General features: G+C 47.5%; 1 protein-coding gene and 1 pseudogene across 14 annotated transcripts in view; one reads left to right on the forward strand and one right to left on the reverse strand.

Moving 5' to 3' along the window:
• Positions 1 to 18,511, forward strand: part of Camta1 (calmodulin binding transcription activator 1) — a 734,954-nt gene that overhangs the window by 78,131 nt on the left and 638,312 nt on the right. The window contains exon 5 of one of the 14 annotated variants that reach the window (XR_010042904.1): positions 7,138 to 9,515. The exons of the other annotated variants lie outside the window; for them this stretch is intronic. The gene's annotated coding sequence lies outside the window, so the exon portion shown is untranslated. Of the gene's footprint in view, positions 1 to 7,137; positions 9,516 to 18,511 lie in introns of those variants that run through there. 14 annotated transcript variants of the gene reach the window in all.
• On the reverse strand, positions 407 to 17,551 carry LOC111757175 (protein LSM14 homolog A-like; annotated as a pseudogene).

Genomic DNA, 18,511 nt, shown 5'->3' on the forward strand with positions numbered 1-18,511 from the left:
ACCTGAACTGTAGTAAGGGACGTGGAGGAAGTGGCATAGGGAGCCCCGGGTGGCTGCAGGGAGAGTGTCCCCAGCGAAGGAGCCTCGCAGTCCTAGTGAGGTCTTTCATTTTTCTGTTTGGGCGGGAAAGTCACACAGGTATTTTGCAGCAGGAAAGGATGTGGTTGGAAGGGTCACCGTAGGGCCCAGGGTTGAGCAGGCTCTTTTGGCAGCCTTTGTGGGCCCTGCCAGGCCGGCTGCTTGTGTCAGTGCAGCCAGCGAGTAGAGGCTGCTGTTGACTTGTTTTTTCCCTCTGACTTTAAAACATGTATTCTTTAAAAAATTAGTTGCTTTTTATACAACTATCCAAAATGCTTTATGTTTCTTTGGCAGTGAACTATAATGGAATTTTGTAAATATGTATGTATCATCTTCCCTGGCTGTCTCGATGGCCTCTGGAAGCTGAAGGAGCATCTGGGGCTACTTGTCCCTTGCTGTCATTTCTGGGTTGGTTATTTTCTGGCCTTGAAACTGTGTGTGCTTCATTGCACCTGTGTTCTGGACGCTCTCATTGCTGTTTGGTTGGTAGACGGGAAAGGCCTGGTTAGTACTGGGCTCCTTCCCCCATCAGGTGCTGGAGCAGGTATGGGGCTGTTCCATGGACTTTTCTCAAAGGATCTGAGGTCTGGAGCAACCTTGAGAAAACTTTTTTATAGATCTTGTACCATATTTAAAGGCCGAACCAGCTGTACTACTTAGGATAAGGTACCGCTGTCGGCTGTTTCTGTTCCAAAGAATGTCACGGAATTCCAGCAGTGCTATCAGCACGGAACTGCTCAACCAGTGAACTTGGACCAGGTTGGCTGTTGGTCAGCATTCTGCCTCAAGTTCACGGGAACCTGCTGACTAGAATGAAGACATGGCTAGATCTAGTGAAGACCAAATAATAGCTGAATTGTGAGGCAAAGAACTTTGTGATTTTGGTGGCTCACAGGCTGACATCTTAAATACCACTCCCGCAGAATATAGTATATTTGAAGACTTCATTTCATGATGGTAATGGCCAATCTGTTGGTCCATCTTCTGTACCAAAGTGTCAAACTCTGGTGAGGGCTGTGGGGGAGTTTGTGGTATCGCCAGTGTAGGTCCCCTTGTAGCAGGTCTCTGCCTTGGAAACGAGGTTGATCTTGCCACCCGTGTAAGAGCACTCTGCGCCAAGTGTTGCTGCCACACCAGGCCACTCACAGAGGAGATCCCATGCCGATGTCACCTGACACTCAACATGGTGAGGACACCGCTCCCCTCCCCCTACCTCCTCCTCTAAACTGCAGTGTGGCAGTGGCAGCCAGCAAGTGTAAATGATTTTTAAAAATCCCAGTATTTTGTGCCATGTGAAAATTACAGAAAATTCAGATTCTGGTGTCTACTGGACAGAGCCATATGCTTCCTTGTGTCCCAAGGGACAGCAACACACTTGTTCACTCGTGTCCCCTTGGAGGCTGCCTTTGAGTTGCCACAGCTGTGTTGAGCCTTATGGCTGGGACCACATGGTCCTCACAGAAAAAGTCGTGCTTAGCTTAGGAGCGTGGGGCAGAGACCACTGCAAGAGCCCGTGGCGGCTTGGGCCAAGGTGGTTGCAGGGGTGTTTCAGAGCCAGGGCTGGTGGACTGCATCGAGTGGAAAGAGTTCAGGATGAAGTCGTTGTTAACCATGGACTACCTGGAAGAGGGTAGTTGTCCTTTCTGAGATAGGTGGACCTAGAGAGTGAGGTGTGTGGGGGAGCGGGAGGAATTGTGTTCACATGTGCTGGCTTTAACATGTTTGTGATGGGGTTGTGATTTGTGTGTCTCACTGTGGGTTGGCTCTGAGACACTGGTGGCACATGCAGGACTGTCCCCTCTGGCAGCATGGGTCAGGCCTGTTCTGGTGGTGCAAGTCACCAGATGGGACAGTCATGGACGTGTGTTGAGATGCCCAGCAGAAGTGCTCAGGCGCATCTTTCCCTGAAGAGAGGCCTAGTCTGGATGAGAATAGACACGGTCAGAGGGAAATCCCAGGGCATAGACAGAGATGAGAGTCCAGGACACCCAGAATTAGGTGGGGGGGGGGGAGGCAGAGGGAAGCAAGAAGGAGCAACCGGAGAAAGCAGGCCAGAGACGGGGTCCTGAGAGCAGAGTTGGTGTCTATGGGCTGCTGGCTGCCTGCGGAGCACTCACAGATTGGTGTCGTAGAAGTTATACGTGACACTGGTGGGCGATGTGTGAGTGGACTGGCGAGGACAGCAGGCCTGATGCCAGCAGTTTGAATAAACACAGAGGCTAGGAAGTGGAGCTGGTGTTTGGCAAGAGATCTTTTCTCCGGTACAGGCCAGGAGAAGGCAGGAGTGGGAGGTAACCCCGGATTAGGATTTTGCAGGCGAGTTCCCTGGAGGGAGGCGTGATTGGTGGGTTTAGGGAGTTGAGTGCTGTGCAAATGACTCTGTGGACCACAGAATCCAAACCAGGCAAGAATCGAGGAGGCAGGAGGGAGGCGTGGCAGATCATGGGGGCAGTGGGGTCAAGGAGTGGAGTCAGGGAGCGTTATAGCTGGACTGGTGAGGAGTGCTAGGCCTGGACATTTGTGACCTCCAAGGCAGTCACAGCAAATCAGCTAGAGCATTCTGTGATGCAGACTGTGGCGTGTGTGTCATAGGTTCGCCACCACTGATGTAGGTCCAGGACAGCTAGAGCTGTCAGGGGACCACGTTTAACTTCACTGTTGTGGTGGCCGTATTTTTTAAAAGTAGAAAGAAATACAGTGAATTTCGGTAATGTATTTTCTGCAGTTAGCCCAGTATCTCTAGAACCTGCAAATGTGAAATCTGTGTAATAGTGACATTTGTTCCATTTTTGTATAGTGTGACACTGGTAATGTTTTTCTCTTCAGCACATCTTAATTGGCCGGGTGCAGGGAGGCCACCTGGGCTCTTGGCCACCTTGCTGGGCAGCATAGGTCTTCGGGGTGGGTATGGAAGTACAGCTGGCTTCCTAGGCTGGAAGTTAAGGAACAGAGGCTGGGTTAATGGAGGACTTTCACCTGCATGGGAGCCTCATGGGCCTGCTCAGGGGCGGAGCAGGGCTGTGAGGCAGGAGGGCACCAAGGGTTTGGGGATCCTAACGTGCCACCTCCCGCAAGCTCACAGCCTCTGCGGGGCACCGAGGGCTCCCCTCCTTGTAGGTCTGAGTGATTCTTCCTGGAATTGTGGGTGTGGGGGGGATTTCTGAGCCCTAGAAAAGTATCAGAAACATGGGCTGTAATGTGACCGGGTCTTCCCAAATCCACAGTTTCTGTTTGGATTTTTGCTTTTATCCAGAAGGCCTTGTGTTGAGTCACTAATGAAGATGTTACCCATGTGAGCAACTTGTTCAGCCAACTTTTTTCCAGGAAAAAAAATCTTTGAGATTCTTACCTTTATTTTGACATATCTTAAGATGCAGATCTGTATTTTGGCATATCCTCAAATCCCTCAAATTCTTTAATAACACTTTGCTCAGCAGTCTTCAAGATGTTTGAATCCCCACAGAAGCCAGCATTAGTAACTTGGAGGCTGTCTGGTGTGATGTGGGAGGCAGCTTGTGAATCTTGCCTGCCCTCAGCCATTAGCAAGGGCAGATGTGATCAGCGTTGCTCCTAGCAGGGTGTCCAGTGGGTGATGTGTACATGAACAGGCACAGGGATACACACATGCGTGCAGATACAGGCTTTGATCCATAGCGAGTCCTTACGGATTTGTACGAAATGTTGATGGGGCTGGGGCTGTTTTCCAGTGGTAGAGTGCGGGTCTGCAATACTATTGTCAAGGCCTGGGTGCTGCCTCTGCACCAAGAAACAAACGAATAAAACCACACACAAAATGGATGATGGCATCAGGAAACTATTGTTTAGCCTTGTAGGCCAGAAAAAGTAATGTGAAAGAATAAACAGGAATACCTGTTGAACGCACTTGTTGTTATTACTTCTCATGCCAAGAAAAAATGGATACCCTGACTCCAGACCTTTATTAATTTTTATTTTATTTCATATTTTTTTGGTACAGGGCATTGAACTCATAACGTTGCACTGGCCAGGCAGGTGCTGTGCCGCTGAGCTACATCCCCAGCCCTCAATTTTAAATCTACTTTGGATTCTCTTTGATTTCTTGTAATACTAAGATTACTGAAAAAGGAAGAGGAAGTAGGAAACGGGGCCTCTTCTGAGCAGTATGTTGGAAGCTTGTTTTTCCTTGAGGGAGCCTCCTGTCCCTGTGATCATACTGATGTCAGGGGCAGATGGCTCCAGCACGGCCTGTGGCTTCAGGAACCCGGGAGTGTCCTAGAATCTGCTGGGCATGGTGCTCCAGCCTCTCCCTGCAGAGACAGTGCTGTCCTTAGCACTGTCACAGTCAGTTAAAAGAGCCCAGGAGAGGCCATTCCATAGTAGGAAACTTCTCATTATGTGAGCTTTCTTAAGCTCTCTTTATTCTAATTAAAATGTTGCCATTTGATGGGGTAATGTATGAACACCAAAACTGGAAATTAAGACATTAAAAGAACATTAATGACTGTCGCAATTTATTCTGTGGCTTCTCTCCCCACAAAGTGATATTTTGCTTACAAAGTCACCCCTTCACACATAAATCTTTATGATGAATGAACTGGAGTATATCTTAGCAAAAGAACTATTTTATGATGCACTTATAAAATTAGAACGTGTTATGGAAGAGAAAGTATTCACTTTTTTAAAGCACTGTTAATGTAATTAACAGGTGCATACGAAATTCTAGTTTGCTTGAAAATGACATCGCGTGTAAGATACTAACAAAGCCAAGCGTTCTGACATTTGTTTCATTGTTCTTGGTATATGTCTTGCTCACTAAAATATCCCAAGTGTGACATTAAACTTGCGATTTAATTATTTATTTAAAAATGTATTTATTTCTTTGAACTGAACTTCCTGAACTGTCCCAGTCAGTGTGACCTTAGCCAGGGCCGAATGGTCAGTATGGTGCCAGGCCCATGTCCAGTGCCCTGTGATCTTGGCTTCCGGCTCCCTCCCTGATCCAGTAGCTGTGTGTGTGGTCATCTGGATTCGCACCCATGGGGTGGGAGGTATGTGTGTGTGAGGAGGCAGGTGAGAGGAGAGAAATAGCCAGCCCCTCAACCCTTGCTGGTGCACTAGACTGTGCTCTACCCCGCTGTCCTTCCTTTTCTCCGCTCCCTGGACATGCAGGCACTCTCTACTCTCGGTCTGTTCCCTGCTCAGGGCCAGCCCTTTCTCTCCTGTCTGCTTGACTTGCTAGGCACACTAGCGGGTTGCCCAGATGCCTGCACCTTTTCTTGGGCTCGGCCAGCATGGCCTGTCCTTCAGTTCACTCTTCTGGTCACGGCATCCCTGCAAGGGCCCTCGCCATGGTGTGGGTTGTGATGTCTTCAGAGGTGTCTTTCACCTGCTGAACTTCCTGGGTGCAGAGGCTGGGCCTCCCTTTTTGTTTCCCTAGAGCCCAGCATGTGAGTGAATGAATCTGGGTGATTGGGTGGGGGAGGCAGTGGTGGGGTTGTGTTCCTTCAAGACAAAAAAGTAATGACTGTTTTTGGAGAAAGAGAAGAATAAATACTGTTTTTGTTTGCACAGGTCTTAAAATTTGGGTAGCAGAAAGCGAATGTGCAGAGACCAATGGGAAACAAGTTAGAAGCTGCTGACTCCAGAGATGGTCACATTTTCTGTAAAACATGTAGTTTGCATTTGATCCCTGGAAATCTTTGTTTGTTGTTGTGTATATTGAGTAACTAATGACTTACTTGAATAACTAGTGGGGAAATGGGTCATGAGTATAATGAGGACTTGCCTGTAGGGGCCCACAGCTCTTTTCACAGCCTGGTTTTTTAAAGGCTCTGTGTTCAAGGCTTGTGGAAGTGACCTTGACCCGAACCTCAGTGTGCTGGGTCTTGCTTTTTACCGTAATCAAGTGGGATCAAATGGGCCTACTTAGGCCCAGCGGATCTGAGGCTGTTGGGAATCAGTGCTGAGTGAGGGAAATATTTGCATCTTCTCAGTTCCCCAAGTGCTCCGGCCTGGCCTGTGAGACTGAACAGTGTTCCCTCTGTCACGGAAATCCCTTCTTTGATGCTGCAACTGCAGGAGACCCTGAGCGAGGCAGGTGAATGACAGACTTTCAGGGCTTCCCTCCGCATCAGTGTGCATTCTAATAGTTCATGGCCACTGTGGAGGTGACCTGTAGGTTGGCAGGAACTTCCATTAATTAGGAAATGTTAGTTCTTTTACTCAGTAGTCTCTAGTATCCTATTGAAATTCTGTGCTTTTGTAACCTGTGAACCTGGCCTCAGATTTACTCTTGGCATCTTTGGGAGCTGAGGGCCAGCTTAAGGCTGCGTTTCATGAACAGCCTGTAGCCGAAGAGCCTCCTGAAGCATTGTGTTCTGTTCTATCAATATGTACTTAGACACATTAATCTGAATTAGCTGATTGCAGAGAATGACTCCCTTGGGACATTATGCTAGGAAAAAATAAAAACTGAAGTAGTTTGCTGAATATGCACAGTAAGTAAAAAAAATCTTCTAAAATTAATGTTAATTGAATCTGGGCCTTGATTATCTTTGAACCTTTAATTTTTAATTTGATCTTTTAAAAAAAGTTTTGTGGCCACTTAACGATACAACCTCCAGCTGAGCATGGTGGTGCACACCTATACCCCCAGTGTTCTACAAGGCGCACAAATTTGAGCCCACCTGGGCAGTTTAATGTGATCCAGTCTCTAAATAAGGGCTTCATACCTCAGTATGAAGGCCCTGGTTTCAGTCCCAGTACTGCAAAAGACAAAACAAACCCAGCTGTAAGCCAGTAAAAGTTCTGCTGTAATAATTGCAAAAAGACATTTGTGCAAGACCCAGTCTTGAGTTCCAGGGAAATAAAAGAGGTGTGTGGGTGTGTGTATAGGATCTGTGGCGGGGGAGGTGCGTGCATGTACATACACGGATGTACGTGCGTGTTTAATCCATACTGTAGTTTGCCTTTATTCAGATTTCTTCTCTTTTTTGCTTCTCGAAATGGGGCAAATTTTCTTCAGTTTAAAACAGAAATAGAAGCGACGGCCTTGACCCATTTTACACCTGTTTATTTCAGGCTCTCGCCATACACTTGTTCATGGGCGCAGCAAGAAGAGGGATCCAGAGAGCTGGAGCCATGAGGGCTGACACGTTGGGAGGAAGCTGGCAGAGCTCACGGGGAGAGCTTTACCATCCTGCCAGCTCCGTGCCTGGCTTCAAGACAGTCCTGCCACTGCATCCATTGTCCTCAGAGCTCCAGGCCAATTTGAACTCCGTGTTACTAAAAATGAAATAGATTAACGTGACCTCAGCCCGACCTAGGCTGGAGGACAGCATCCCTGTGCAGCTCGGTCCTAGAGGCCTCCCTGGGACCATCCCTGACGTGATTCCTTCCCCGCAGCAAGCTTCCCGTCTTACAAGCACTTACCCCGCAGCCGCACCTCCTTGCTGTGTGGGTAACTGTCTTGTCTCCCGAGAGAGTGGACCTCCGTGAGGGCAGGGTCTCTGTGCTGCCCGTGTCCCAGCACAGAGAACAGTGTCTGGAGCGGTGGAGTTTCAGTGAAGGCCGTTGAGGGAACTGGTGGGTCCTCTTCACCTGCTGTTGGTGTGTCGTGCACCTGTTAAGGGGGTGAAGTAGTGAAAGCTTGGGACTAAGCATGAAGATTGAGTTCCTGCTAGAGTACCTGGCAGCCTGGTGCAGGGTTGTGCTGGACACTGGAGGACAGGAGGGCTGTGGGGTTCTGGATTATGGCTTTGTGTCTCCTGAGTAGTGGAGACCTAGATGTGGGAAAGGCATGAGTCCTGTCTCGGGAACATGGGCACCGCAGGACATCCAGGGAGAGTCCAGGAAGAAACGTCAGGAAGTGAGAATAGGGAGGTAGAAACGTGCAAGTACTGACGTTTCCTTCTTATTTCATAATTGGTTTTGGCGTCAAGTAAGCAAGAGAAATATTTTCTTAACTCAAGTGGGTGTTAACGGTGTGTAGGGAACATGGAGGTGATGACAGTCCTGTGCCACATAATGACATTCGGGCCATTCCTGGCACATACTGCGTGTGACGGTGGTCCTGTCAGGTTCTGTGGCCTACTGGTGGTTCACGTGTCTCAGTCTCAGTTGCTGTCAGTGTACTGTGACCGCTGGCCAGTGACACAAGTGGCACAGTAAGCAGTGATGACTGTTCAGACAGCCCTGACGGCAGTACTTCTGCTCCAGATCACCCTCCCGTGCCGCAGTTACTGGATTCTGCGTGGTGGCATAGGCCGGACTCTCATCGCTGTTCCTGAAAACCTTTGAGGACGTCTTTTTTTTTTTTTTTAAGCAAGGAATAAAAACCAAGGAGACTGACAGTATCCTGTGATGTAGGCTGTTACCTTAAGGTGAGTTTATGTGTAGCACTAACTTGTGACAAATTGTTTAAAGAACTAAAACTTCTTTTCAGGTATACCATATTTTATTTGTCAGATTTTGCTCGTTTCAGTATAACCTTTGGTTGTTACACACTGAGAGAATCAACTAAAACAGAACAAAGGACCAATTAAGCTTGAATTTTATTTCACACAAATAATGACCATTATTTTTGCTCAGATCAGTAAATATGATTCAGCTCTTAAAGTGTGAAAATGAATGGGCAGATTTTTAAGTATCACAAAACAAAACAAAAAGCCTTTTGGTACATGATACATTTTCATCAAACTTGTTCCTGAGTTACTTGGATTGTGCAGTCTTAGGCTCCCGTGGCAGATAGCTGTGGAGTGTAGATAAAACTGCAGAACCCAGCAAATGAAGCAGAGCTAAGCAAGCCATGTTTCTAGTTCCATGAACAGGTCACCAGGGGAGGACAGGAAGGTAAAGGAAAATTCCTGGATTGCATTCAAGGAACTTTACTAAAGTAGAACTTTCAAGCCTCTCAGAGGGATGTTAAGTAACTGTAATGTGCTTAGAACAGCATCCTAGATGTAGTGAGCTCTTGGAAAATTTGTTCTTAGAAGGATTCAAGTGTGTAAAATTCAATCATGTTTTAATCATGCTTAATAAACTAATTTTATTATGGTGACTGTTCACTTCTCATTCAGTGAAGAATGGCTTCTCCAGGCAAAGAAGAAACCAAAGTGTTGGATCTTTTTTATGGCATTTATTGGAGAACGTGTGAAATATGTGACCCAAGATGGAAGGGGCCTCTGCGCCACTCCTAATGTGGTTTTGGAACTTTGCTTTTAACTGTTTTTAGGAGAGCTTGCTCCTGCGCGTGTGTACTCACAAGTTTTGTGGAGTTAAATAGGAATATACAGCTGATGAGAGTGGGATGGCCCTGCCAAAACTGTACCCTGACTGTAGAGCAATTTGAAATGTAGTTTTCACTCAGCATTCCTGCAGTTTAAACTGCACGACCTGAGCGTTTAGAGGCGTCCACGGGTTAATGCCCTCTGGTGGCACTTGGAGCGTCAGGCGGAGGAGGATGCAACTCCAGAGCCTCGGAGGAGCCTGTCTGCTGCAGGGCTGGTGCACTCTGGGAGTACTGCTTTGTGTGTGTGTGTGTGGGGGGGGGGGAGTGGGTGGGTCTTGGATGGCCTGTCGTCTTTAGTTTTGCTCACCTGTCACTCTTTTTTTCTGTGTTTGGTGCTCATGTCCCCCATTTTCTCCATGATGCTCCATGGTGCTAAGTTAACTCAGCCACAGTCTGATGGTGCGGGGACTAGCAGTTTAGGTCATGAGTGTTGGATCTTGGGGTGAGGGGATTTCAGGAGACTTTGTGTAAGGAGGTACACGTTCGCATTCAGATGTCGGGGGTGGGGGTGAACCAGGACGTCCAGTTTTAGATGCATCTCTAACCTCACCTTTCCCACTGGCGACCACATTACTTCATGGACTAGAGGACTTCCTCCGGTAGCCTTTGGGTGACACAGTCACAGTTGAGGCTGAGCCCTTCCATGGATTAGTCTCTGAAGGACATTTTGACCTTCTCTGGGCCCCACCTTTCCCCCTCTCCCAGCCCCCATGACCAGATTCTGTTACCTCTGGAATGAGGCAGATCAGTGAATCCTGTCTTTGCTTCTGAAAAAGTAGGAGCCTGGGGAAGTTGCTTTGGGTTTTATGTATTTCTTCAGCTGTGACGAAGGGGTGAGTTCTAACCTGTGCTTCAAACCGTCATGAAGAGATGGTTGTGAGAATGAAGTGGAATGCTGTATCTGAGAGTCGTGGATGTTGCTACTAAAGATGTGTTTCCTTCCTCAAGGTGAGCTCGCCACTGCACTCTAGTTTAAAAAGTCATTAAAAGTAAATATTTGGAATAACTTCATCTTTGTAGCCAGAATACAAAGGTAGTATGATGTTTCATGCTCCTGCCTGGTTTCTCCAGCAATCCCCACTTCCACACTGTTGACTTTTCCTCCACAGTTGGAGCAAACCTGGGTCAAATTTGGTGAAAGTGCCTACTTAGCACTTGGCTGAGACGAGGCATCTGCCTGAATGCCTGGGTCCGGCGGAGATGGGCATCTGCTTCCAAGCCATCCTCCCTGTTCCTCGTCTGTGACCACTCAACATTAGAATAACTTTCTGTGGTTTTCCAGGATGTTAACACCTAAGTATTTTCCCTGCTTGTGCAGCTAATGAGCTGTGCTGCATTAGGAAGGCTGGGGTGGTGGATTTGCATCAGGATCCAGCCATTATTTCTGCAGTCTCATAGCTCCTTGTTATATATAGTTACGACTTCAGGGAAGGTAGAAGCATGAGCAGCTTGAAAAATGAATGAATAACCCCTGAAACTTGAGAAAACAAGACTCTTTTGAGACTCCCAATGAAAAGCTAAGCCAAATGCATGATATGACAGAAAAGGTGTGACTCCTGTTCTGTGTTTCAGGAAATGATATCACAGATACTTCATTTGGTTTAACAAGTGCCAAGGTTGGGCAGAGAGAGCTTTGTCCCTCCCCCTTCATGAACTCAGATGAGGTAAGGGAGGCCGAGCAGTGACTGGGATGGAGACACATGAGCACCCAGGTCCGCACATACGGCCTGAGCGTGCCCAGCCTGTGCGTCTAGCAGCTTGCCAGTGACTGGGAGGCTTTTTGTTGATGTTTCCTTTTCCAGTTGGCTAACCTCTACCTCAGTGGTCTTGCGCCTGCTATTTACTATGCATAAGAAGTCTTCAGTGCCTCGTAGGCAGTGTGCATATTTAGCCTTAGCCCAGGCTGCTGTGCATCACGGAATCAGCATGGGGAAGCCTGAATCAACACCACCGGCCGTCTGGGCCTTCCTGGGAGACCTCGGGTCAGGCAGCGTTGGTTCCACGCGTGCTCCCCACCGCGTTGACGCTGCCAGCTCTGGGGTAACTGTGGCCTCTTCGGTGAGACTGCATCTTGTCTGTGATATTCGGGTTACATATTGTGCTGGAGATTAGCCTTGGCAGTAGAGACATGTGTGACATATTTTTTACAAGAGCCACTGAGAGACTTGAATGAGATGGTGTCGTCGTTGAAGAAGTGATAAATGGTCCGGGTTCTTGAGAAGCCAGCAGAGTGTCTTTTTGCAGGGTTGAGATCCAGTCAGAAACCAGGAATGAGTCTTTCAAGAAATTCTTCTTTGCAAGCCTCATGGAGATGTCGATGCACTTATAAAAATTCTAATACCTGTTTCTAAGTAGACAAATTAAATTTCCTTGTCAGGTGCCTTGGTCTGTGTGTCTTGCTTTTGATTAGGTGTCCGTTTAGATGGCGCAGAGGGTCTGGGCACCCAGGGGAATTGGGATTGGTTGTTAACTGCTCTGGTGCCTTTGTGGGTTTTTGACTTTTTTTTTTTTTGGTACCGGGGATTGAACTCACGACTATCTACTTGCAAAGCGGGCACTTATGCCACTGAGCTAAATCCCCAGCCATTTTTTTTTTTTTTGACTTTTTTTCTCCTTAATCTTAACAGTGACAAATTGAGGTCAAGTGTATGAATTAAGGCATTTCAGTCGTTTTGTGAAAGAACCTTTTCCTCCTCCTCCTTTTAAAAGCTGAAGACATGTCGGTGTCTCTGCCTTTTCTGCCTGGTGGCTAGGAGTTTGGGAGCAGCATCCAGAATAGACCTCTTGGCAGTTGCCGGTACCTGTGATAGAAGTCTTGGAGGTGGTGGGTTTGGTTGTCTTCTTCAGAGGGGATGCTTTCGGAAGATAGCACATGGGATGGTCAGGCTGGGCTGGTGGGGGCCTGCTGTCCTGGAGCGCATCCCTGACCGAAGCGTGCAGAGCCCCAGTGCAAAGAGCACAGCCTGCCAGACAGCAGACAGGCTCGTGTACCGCCAGAGTGACGCACGCAGGCCTTGACTGACTTGGACCTGAGCTCTGCCGTTGGTCACTCGAGAACCTGTTAGTGCTTCTCCTGCTTTTATCATGAGATGCTACTAATCTGTGGTGCCTGCTGGTCTCTATAGCTTACAGACCTTAACTGAAAAGAGAAGGTGGCTTTGGTTGTATAATTTGACCAACAACGTAAAGCCCACCTCCCCCATGCACAGGTGATCCAGTTAGTCAAGCATTTAGTTGAGTTACAATTTTTTTCCAGTCATGAATGTATATTTCTAATGTTTTTTTTTTTACCTACAGAATCACTTTGTGGCTTTTGGCTAAGACCAAGTGTAGCATTTTTACCTGCCAAATAGATTTACAACAAAAAATAACAGAGGATCCAATACCGCAATGTTGAAAATGAAATCCAAGCTTTGGGGTGTCCAAGGCAGACACAGTGAAGCATACAGAGAACTGGTACAGTTGTCTGTATGAAGGTCACTTGTGACCTATGAACGAACCAGTTTTTTTAAGACCAACCACGGCCAGGGAGTTAGTTCAGTGGCACGGTGCCTTCCTGGCAAGCGTGAGGTCATGAGTTCAGTTCCTGGTACAGAAAAACTACATCAAACAAACCCACCACCTAACTCCTCTGGACTGAAATAGGTCTTTGAAGTAGGTCTTACAATTATTTTTTAATTTTAAAGAGAATAAAACTGAACAAAACAAAAGAAAGCTAATGAGAACAGAACAGTGAAAGTAATACAGGGCTTTAGAACAAGAGTAGGTCTTGTATTTTAAGTTCAGTTTTGAGAAGAGGCCATTCAGTGTAGAAGCAAAGTTTCTGGGAAGTTTGTTTTAAAGATGCTGCCACCCTCTATTTCTGTGAACCCAGTAAAAATGGCATGGAATAAAATTTAATTATGCCGTGCTGAATATTTCATGTGGAATTAAGGGGCAAAAGCTGCCTTTAAAAAGCATTAAGTTTAGAAAGAATAAAGGCTTTGTAAGTTCTTTGGAAGATACTATAATTAAAAGATTTGCTCAATGTATTCTTCCTTTTTTGAAGAGTTTAAAGAAACACATCCTTCCTTTCCCAAATTGATTACCTCTCAGACAGCAGCGTGCTTGGCAGGAGATGGGTGAAGCTGCCTGTGTGCTGATTTGACGGCTTCTTTCTGTTACATGTAAAATAGTTTTTTAATCTTTTGATTTAGATGTTTAATAGAAAGTAAATGTCTGGCTTGCTTTGGTTTCTGCTGAACCTGTATTTAAATCCACACAAACAGTCTGAATAAAGGGAAAACATCACTGGACTAGCTATTTTAAACATTTCAGGCTGTAAGAATGCTAAATGGGGTTCCCTTTTAAAAATAGAAATGGCTGCTTGCATTTACATAATTACTGCTAACTAGCACAACATTTTAAACTGTGACAAACTCAGGGTAGAAAAAGTGTCTGTTTTTTAAAGCTTGGTAAAAGGAAGCCGAGGCTGGGAGCAGCTGCTCCTGGTGGAGGGTCTTTGTGAAAGCCAGGGAGCCGGGGCTTTGATTTGGGAGGGCAGTGTCAGGGCAGAGACAGTAGCTCAGCCTGGCTTCTGAGGAGTTCCAGGCTGGCACTTGAGCCAGAATGTAGCGGCCTTTCGTTCTGACCAATGCTTGTAAGTCTCGGCACTGAGATCTGCTTCGCTGTTTTGGATGGGGCGCAGTGTTCGCTGTCTGCTTGTTGAAAGGTGGCTGGCGAGAGTTAGGCGGTCAGTCAGTGTTGGTGGAAGGAGCCTTGCAAAGTAATTTGTGACAATAGATACTAGGGATGGCTCATACAGACTCACTGTTCAGGCCAGAATCTCGGGAGCGTCCTTGCTTCTGCCTCTGCACCGTGCTGTCTGGCTTCTGTGAGTGCTTTTGCCTCCCCAGGAAATGTGCCTCTCCAGCCCCTCCCAGGTACCACCCGCCTCCAAGCCACCCACCCCTTTTCTGCCTGGCCGTGTGCCCTGTTTCCTCATTTGGACTCCCTGCCTCCAGTTTTGCTTCTGTGCAGTGTATTCCTGATGCAGGGGCGAGGGTATCTGTTGGAAATAAGACTAGGCCAGTAGCTTGCCTGACCTCTTGCGCGATTCTTCCCAGCGTTTGCCTCTTCTTTCTAGGCACACCAGCCCTTCCCTCCTTGGAACCTGTCAGGCATGATTCTGTTTTGCATTTACTGTTCCTCTGCCCTCCTCCGCCTGCCCATCTTTTTGTGCTGACTCCTTTATGCCAGCCAGGCTCGTTGCAAATGTCATTGCCTCCGAGAGACCCTCCCTGACAGCCCAGTCTCACACAATCCCTGTCAGCTCTCCGTATGGCAGCCTGGTGTTTTCACAGCATTTATTACTGCCAGAGATGGTCTCTCTTTCTTATTTTGGCCCCCAAGTTCTCCCCACCCAGCAGCGCTCTAAGGGCTGGGGTGGCATGTTGTCTGTCTACTTGGCTGTGTCCCGCAGCTGCAAGCACTTGCATATGCACAGGTACATGTGACTGGCGTGGGGGCATGGGAGAGGGACCTGAGAGACACCAGTGGCCGAGGAGACCAGGAGCTGGTGTCCAGCCGGGTATCCTGAAGCCCTAGTTAGTTGGCGTTCCTTTTGCAGTGTTCGGAGTTGTTTGGGAAACACAACTCTACACCTTATCCCTCAGGGCTAAAGGAGATTCACACCAAGGCTGTGCTTAAATGGAGCCCACCTGCATCCCAAGACGTCTGGCAGGGGTTCCTGCAGCTCCCCTTGGTTGAGAAGGACAGGTAACATTCCCTGATTCTTGGTCTGTAGCTTACCAGGTGATTTACCTCCCTGCTGAGGACGGTGGACCAGCATCAGATTTGGACTGTCACTCAGCTTGAGAGCCAGATGGCATTTCCTGTGACTTTTCCTGTGCTGTCTTCTAAGCACAATGGGGACCCTTCCTAAGGTCAGCAGTCATTCTGGGGTCAGGTAATGCATCCATTATGATACTGTGTTTACAGAAAGGTAAACTTTGCTGAGCAGCTTTTAGTGTGCAGCTTTTACTGGCAACGTGGAGAGTGAAGGAAAATATGGAAGGCTGTTGACACGGAGAACATTCAGAAGGTGTTGAGAAGTAGTTGTTGAACCCTCTGCATTCCGCTTCTTAGGGAAGAGTCACATTTGCACATCACCGAGTCCCAGGTACGTTGTGCTCCCACAAGCTGCCTGTTAAGAAGCATTGACCTCGGCTTTCAATGTTCGATGGTGACTAGGTGACAGAACTCAGGCTACCTGTGTGCCAAACAGGAGCTCCCGTGTGCCATTCTGCGCTCTCAGCCTCTGTCGGGGGCGTTGCTTCAGTGGTTGGGTTGCAGGAGTGAATACGGACTTCTCAGTTTATGGTAGAGCAGATCTGTTTTAGACCTGAGAGGAGAAAGCCCCGAGGGTGGAGAATTTGAGTTGCCTGTTTTTTTTGTTTGGCAATACTAGAGATTGAACCTTTGGGCTCTGCTCTGTCACTAAGCTAAATCACTGGCCCTTAAAATTTGAAACAGAAATGGGTGCTCTGTCTCAGTCTCCCGAGTAGCGGGGATCACAGATGTTTGCCAATGTGCACAGCTTGAGTTGCTTTTGGTCAGCAGTGAGTGTATGAAGCTTGGTACTCATTGTTGTCTGAAACCTGATGCCACCTGAGTCGAGGCGCCTCAACACGGTCTGATCACAGATGGGTGAGGTGGAGGTGGGTTGGGGCTGGACAGAAGATTTTGGCCAACATTGGCAGGGCCAAGGGTACAGGAAGTAGGCAGACAGAGCAGGTGGTTTGCCCTCTGCAGTGCGCTGGTGTGTGTTTAGGGTCATTTGGGGGCAGGGAGAGGGGCTGGGAGTACGGGTCAGACACGGGGTCTTAGTCACTGGAAGCCATTTCTCGCTTACAGCTGACGCTGTGAGAAACCAGTGTCCTCATGCCCCACATTTTATCGTATTTCTCATTCAACCTTTTGACTGCTTGCTTTTGAAGGTAACATGATAATTTAGTCTAGTGACTGTTCTAAACTTATTTCTGTGTGCACCAGCTAATGATGGCCAGCAGTCCTGATAAGTATTTGAAGGGCAAAGACTTTCTCATATAGATTATTAGAAATAACTGTGTATAGTACATTTGATGCTGTTTTTGACACGTTCTGTACATGGTAGTTATATGTTTGAAAGGCATCAGACTCAGTGCTCTGATCAAACATGTTGAAGAAGTGCGGTCGGCACATGTAGCTGGACGAGCCAGTGCAGTGCATGTGGCTGAGCTGTTAGCAGGGGAGAGTACTTGACTGCTCTTCCTAGCCTCATAAAGCCAAAATAATTTCCTGACCACAGATAGCTTATTTTTTCCTCTACTTTTTTTGTGATTAAGATGTCTCTGGAGATGTCTGGCTTCACGGTTTCCCTGTCTGTGCAGATACTGTGTTTCACGCTACCTGGAAAACCCTGTGGACCTGAATCTGTTTGTTACCTTAGGGAAACTGAGATAGCACGTGCTGAGTTGCAGCTTCACAGTCCTTGCCTTGGGAGATCCTGGTTCCCGAGTTAAAAGTTGATTGAAGAGTGTAAATATTTTTTAGAACCTTAGCATGGTCCCAATTTTGAGAAAATTAATATGTATCTTAAGATCCATCTAATACCCCCTTTTTCAAGTTCAGTGATAGAAGGAGAAGATAGCAGATTGTGTCTTTGAGACAGAGAGATGTAAACCCATGGAGAGTGCTGGGGGTGGAACCCAGGGCCCTGCACGTGGACGGCAAGTGGTCTGCCACCTCGCAACAGCCCCAGCCCTCAAGGGGGAGTAGAGATTGCGCCTGGGGATGGCTCAGAGTGCTTTCCAGGTGGTATCCAGGAAAGGTGCTGGATGGGGATTTTCCTCAGCCTCAGCTCAAGGCGCTCTCCTTCGCTTCCACTGACTGAGCTTGGCTGCTCAGCTGGTCTGAACACTAAAGGACCTCAGTCTCGTCATGTAGCATGCAGATGCCTGCTTGACAAGGAGCCCTGGGTTCTTTGATTTGGTTGGGAGTAGTACTGGTAATGAGTTCATTTGTTTTTGTCTTTCTTAACCCAGAGGTGGATGGTCTAGACCCAGCACCAGGGTGCCCCTACCTCTGCTCACCTCCATGTGCCTGTGTGGCCTGGCTTGTGCTCATGAGGATCTGAAGGGGAGAGCCGTTCCCCAGGGTCTGCGAGCCTATCGGGACCACGGGCATGTCTCCAGGCTGGGCAGGGTTGCTGCCCCTGATGGTGCTGTGCCGTCACGGACGTGTGCCCAGGCTGTGCGCTCTGGAGATAATCATCTCAGCCCCGCGATGGCTGAGAGCAGGCTGCAGCCAGCGTGTGCTGGGTTACCGTGTTTTCCTGCTGGATGGTATCGATTCTGGGAAGCAGCTTACTGTCTCACATGAACAGGCTTTCTAAAATAAACGACTGCTTCCTTAATATTTTGAATCATGTTCTTCAGCACATGTTTTGTTGCCGTGGTCTGAAAGCTTGCCAAGTTATGCCTTTGCACAAGTCCCAGTAGGGCTGGGTACACAGTCAAACCGAACAGTGTGATTTCAGGTTGAACATAATTGGGAACTTGGCAGTCACTGGCCTCACATTGGAAGAATGGCAGTGGAGTGCTGGAGAGTTACTTCTCTGTTTAAAAATTATATATGTAGAACGCATATGCAGATAGATTTTTCACTGCCTTAGAATAAAGTTGTGTCTGAAGCCACTGGACAAAAGCACTAGTGTGATAAATAATTACTTGGCTTTTGTGATGGAGGCAGTAATTAACTTCAGACAAGTCCTAGCAGTTGATACCACAGATGTGATTGAGGACCTCAGTGAAACTACACAAGATTGCAGGGTGGAAAAAAAAATCAAATGGTGGCAGAAACACATTTTAAACTAAAGTCTTTCATCTGATGATGTGTCTCCTTGTTTCTGTGTACTTCAGTAATTGAGCTAGAAACTTGGTGAACTTGTGTTGCCTTCCTATTAAACAAGGGTCTTTGGTTTTTACATTTCAAACACTGGGGTGTGTGTGCGCTATTGTTAGATAGTCAGCTACCTGTAATTGAGACCTTTCATATGCCTCTGTGATGGTGGGAAAAGCACTATTAGCAGGCCTGCTCCCTGGAGCTCTGTAGAAGATAAAGTTGAGAGCTCTTTGCAAAGTCTCA

The sequence above is a fragment of the Cavia porcellus genome, unplaced genomic scaffold, assembly GCF_034190915.1.
Source record: "Cavia porcellus strain 051 isolate PalLab524CR breed Dunkin Hartley unplaced genomic scaffold, mCavPor4.1 scaffold_25, whole genome shotgun sequence".
NCBI lineage: Eukaryota > Metazoa > Chordata > Mammalia > Rodentia > Caviidae > Cavia > Cavia porcellus.